The 5,091-nt window shown below is 38.4% G+C and overlaps 1 pseudogene; it reads left to right on the plus strand.

The window, feature by feature from the left end:
* Positions 1 to 1,014: 1,014 nt before the first annotated feature.
* Positions 1,015 to 3,735, plus strand: LOC115920525 (annotated as a pseudogene).
* Positions 3,736 to 5,091: the final 1,356 nt, after the last annotated feature.

Consider the following 5,091-nt stretch of genomic DNA (forward strand, 5'->3'; position numbering starts at 1 on the left):
TGTTTGTTTGACATCTATAGAGGAGATCTCTATAATTATGCACTCTGACACTGTCCTTAAAAATGGCTCATAATACGACCTAGAAGCCTATGGATGGGTATTTTCCCACTCCCATTGAATATTAAGCACATACAGAAGAAAACAAATCTCAGAGCTGTGAGATGGTAATTCCGGTTGTCCATGGATAGTTGATGTGGGCGGTAGTTCAGGGTCGTGGATAATTATGCTGTCTTGAGGAATTAATTTGATTTACTACTACCATAAAACTTATTATTCTAATATTCAACGGCCTCTGTAAAGCCGTGGACCCTTCCATGAAAAATACATAGTAATGCACTAGGTATTCATCTGTAATAAAAGAAACATGAGACTAACGAACCATAAATTATCATTATCTTTATTAATATTATTGTTATTATTTTTATCATTATCATTATTATTATTATTATTAATGTTGTTATTATTGTTATTAGTATTGTCATCATTATCATTTTTATAATAATGATAATCATTATTGTTATTGTTATATTATGGTTATTATTATCATCATATTTATTACTAGTATTATTATAATTATCATTATTATTCTCATTATCATTATCATTGTTGTTGGTGTTGTTGTTGTTCATTAATTTCAACTGTATTTCAATTATATTTAGTTCTGATCATGTTTCTTCATTCTTTTACAATTCAAAAAATGATGGGTCTCTTTAAATGCTCATGTCTCATGACCTTTTTAATTTGTCGTGCAGTGTGCTTCGCAATATATTACCTGGCACATCATCCCAGTACTAGAGGGCACCGACTATACGTGTGTTAGGCAATATACCGTGTGAATATTCCGTGAGAAAATCTCGCTCTGAACCCAAAATAATCAACAGTGTCGCGTGAAATTACAAATCAATGCTGGTTATATAGTGGTGTCTTCATTTCGATATCAAAGTGACGAGGGGGTTGTGGTTGTGTTTTTTTTTTCTCTTTTAATTTTTTTTCTTCTGCCGATATAGTGGCTGCATGACGCGACGGAATCTGGGACGTCTTCTAATCAAGGTTCTGGTTTGCTTGGTTGCTCTAAAGGAGGTAGAAAGAGAGAGAGAGGGAGAGAGAGAGAGAGAGAGAGAGAGAGAGGGGGAGGGAGAGAGAGAGAGAGAGAGAGAGAGAGAGAGAGGTGTATATTGTGACAGATAGAAAGAAAGAGGGAGAACATTATAAACTGAAACAATGGAAGGGGGAGAGATAGAGAGAGTGAATAGAAAGCGAGAGAGTAAGTGAGAGAGAAAGAATAGAGGGAGATAAGATGAGAGAGGAGAGAGAGCAAGACATTTAGAGAGGAAGAGAAAGAGGTAAAGAGAGGGGGAGAGAAAGAGGTAAAGAGAGGGGGAAAGAGAGGGGTCAAGGGAGATGGTAGACAGACAGGGAGAAAAGGCCAGACGAAGAGAGAGAGAGATATATATATATATAAAGGGATAGAAGTTTAGAGACAGTATGTGGAGATAGATAAAGAGACAACTAAAGAGAGAGAGAGAGAGAGAGAGAAAGAGAGAGAGAGAGAGAGAGAGAGAGAGAGGGGGGGGGTGTTATTTTGTATCATGAACCTTCATTGAGTTTCCACCCTCACTGATTACATCGAATGCTTCAATTCACGTTCATGTTTCATTGCATTGCATATTATGTTATTAAAATGATTTAAGTAAATTGAGAAATGTCATTCGTAGTTGATTACACATTATTTTATACAACGAAAAATGAAATGAGGAACTAAGACGTGCTTTCCTAGCAAAATGATCGCAGATACTCGTTTAAATGTAACCTACTGCATTCCTACACTGATTTAAATAGGTTGAGATCTAACACTCCCCTTGTTGTACTGTATAGGTTTAAATCTTGTTCCATTAACAAACTAAAATCACGAAAAACATGAATTACCCGGATGCTGACATCATCACTGTGAATGCTGGTGTAACCCAGGATCAGATTACATAGATATAACTCATTACCACGTTCACATTTGTATAACAAAATGATAATAGTCGAAATTACAAATCCGGAAAGTACCATGCATGTATGGAACTTTGGAAGGATTTCATTCATTGTCGATGAGAGATTATTATTAGCCAATTCAAGGTTAACAAGAAGTCTCAGGCTGTGTTTACACGAGCCTGTTCCTTCGTGGAGCATACTCCACTTCGGTCTTTCATTTTCCCGCCGTTTACACAGCGGTCGTCTGCTCACGAAAGCACTTGGAGTGGCTGCTCTTTCTGGCCGAATATTGTCTTTCCTCTTGAAAGTTTGATATTATATAATACGCAGAATGTAGTTTCGACATCAAAATATAACAGTGATATATGAAAAATAGAAATAGGTCATCTCGCTGCTCGAATATGACCTGACGGCTGCCAAATAGGCCTATAAATAATTTCAAAATCTCTCGGCTTCTGCACCCCTCCCCCCCCCCCCCCCACCCCTCCATATCGTAAAGCTATGTTTCAAGTCAGGCTGAATCTGAATCTTTGAACAAAATAATGCAAGATTTGGCGTCATAACATCGTTTAGAAATGTGGCTTTGCGATTGCGGTCGTGAAAGAGCAATCTAATAAAATAATACCGTGTTCAAGAAGCCTATACAAGACTTTTCACAGGTAAAACATTCCATTGTAAAATCAATATCTCTTCAATTGAAATCACGTGACTGTGATTGTAGAGTGTACTAGAACTTTAAATCCGAAGTGAATCGATTTGAAAGGTCACAACAAGCTGATAAGATAAAATACGCCATTGACATGATTGGTGGAAGGCCATGGTCATTGTGACGTCGACCAGGCAGGCGACCTGAAGCCATGTATCAGTCCCTGGTGTCTGTGGTGAGCTCGTCTCGATCGTATCTGATATATGCATTCACATTCCATAGCGCATGTCACCCACACTCACTCCCATCGCTCGAGATGGAATATGATGGCATGATGATTTAAGAGGAGAGATATAGGGGAGAGAGAGAGAGAGAGACAGAGAGATCGGGGAGAGAGGGGGATGGGGTGAAAGGGAGAGAGAGAGACAGTGAGAGATGGGATGAGAGGGGAAAAGGGGAGAGAGAGTGAGAGATGGGGTGAGAGGGGGGGGGGGGGCAGACAGACAAACCTACAGACACACAGAGAAAGGATGGGTAGGAGAGGAGGGAGAGACAGAGAGACAGACAGAGAGAGAGTGAGAGAGTAGGGGGTAGCAGAATGGGTAATACAACTAACAAGAGAGGGGAGAATAGCATAATAAGAATACCAGAATCAGTAAAAAAAAAAAAAAGAGAGAGAGAGACAGAGACAAGAGAAAAAGAGCGAGAGAGGAGAAAGAGACAAATTTAGGACTTCAGTGATTTTGAGTCACACTTATAGAAATACAGGACAGAAAGTAATAACGATGAAGGAATTATATATTTTTAAAGTCGAAATTCAAATCGATATTTAAAAAAAAGTTAATACATTCTAGGCAATATTCAAACAAGGGTTTATACCATCCCGTGTTCTCATTTTATTCTTAATTCTACAAGTTTGCGTCATTGATGTCAATATTTCCTTTACATTTATAATCTTAGGATCTATACCGAGATATCCTTTCCTCTGGAAGTTTATTTTAAGCCTACTTCCATGTTTTTTTGTAATTATTATCTTCCAATTTTAGAACAATCCTTATGTTTTCTCCATTTTCCTCACTCATACTACAGAATACTTCACACTTGTCTAAATCTTATTTCTTCTAGACATCAATGCTTCCTCCATCAGTTCCATTCTCTCAAATCAATCTGCGTGTTTTCTCCGTTACGTTCCCGAATCCCTGTATACCTTCCTTAATCGAACCTGATCCGCTCGTATCATGAACATAATAGACACTGTGGAACAAGTTCTAATGTTTAACAGTGGTATATTTGGAGGAGGGGTAAAGGGGGCAAGTTGCCCTACTGACAGAATATCCATCATTTTTTTTAAATTTTGATAAAGCAGCCACCTTTTCTAGTAGTTCAAAATCAATAACATTGTACGATTGCAAAATAAGTAATTTTGTGCGATTCCCCAGCTCCAATTTCTTCGAGCCCCCTCCCAAGGAAAGAAAAAAAGGTATCCATCATTTTTTTTTAATTTTGATAAAGCAGCCACCTTTTCTAGTAGTTCAAAATCAATAACATTGTACGATTGCAAAATAAGTAATTTTGTGCGATTCCCCAGCTCCAATTTCTTCGAGCCCCCTCCCAAGGAAAGAAAAAAAGGTTTCTTGATTCTAAAGAAATTTAAGCGAGGCACATGTTAACCCTTTTACCAACCAATAGTTATTCTTCTTGTATGTAAAAGTCATTGTATGAAATGTATTGCTGTTGGTAAATAAATCAAATCAATGTCGGAATTAATGAAAGAACCCACAAGCCCCCTATAAAGCCCTTCAAAAACCCCGAGCCCCCTCCCAAGCCCCCACCCCTTTCTTCATCAAACTATTCTTCTTGAACCTAACCTAGTTCTGCCCCTCCCGAGACCGAGGTCTGGATACGCCGCTCATGTTAAATGTATTTATCAATGTGGTTTTATGAGGGATGAGTAAGGATGCATGGGACGAGAGGGAATTTGAGTAATGGAGAGAGGGGCCTTCTGGAAAGGCGGTGCATTGGACTATTAGTATTAAAGGTATAGACCAGTTTTGGAAACGCCCCCCTCTCAAAAAATGAAACGGAAGCTCTATCACTCATGTGAAAGAATATAGTTTGACTAATACGTGATGATACAAATTTTGCCGGAAAACTCTCTCTCTCTCTCTCTCTTTCCCAGTGGCGTACACAATATCGAACGATTCGTTCCTTTAGGAAGATTGTTTCCCCATAAGTTTTCAAAAGAATTATCCATGGATGTTTTCCAATGTGTAAAACTTTTTGCGTCCTCTTTTCTCTATAAACCCTCTCTCTTTCCATAACGAACCAAAAACTGATCAACATTGATCACGTCACAACTTCTTTACATTGTCTCATATAAGTACAGTGCATATACTGCACAATTCACTCGGAGCTTTTATCTGCTTTGTCTGCCATTACACCTGATGGATGCTAGGGGCCGGTCT

This window comes from Strongylocentrotus purpuratus, unplaced genomic scaffold (genome assembly GCF_000002235.5).
Source record: "Strongylocentrotus purpuratus isolate Spur 01 unplaced genomic scaffold, Spur_5.0 spur5_scaffold_9, whole genome shotgun sequence".
NCBI lineage: Eukaryota > Metazoa > Echinodermata > Echinoidea > Camarodonta > Strongylocentrotidae > Strongylocentrotus > Strongylocentrotus purpuratus.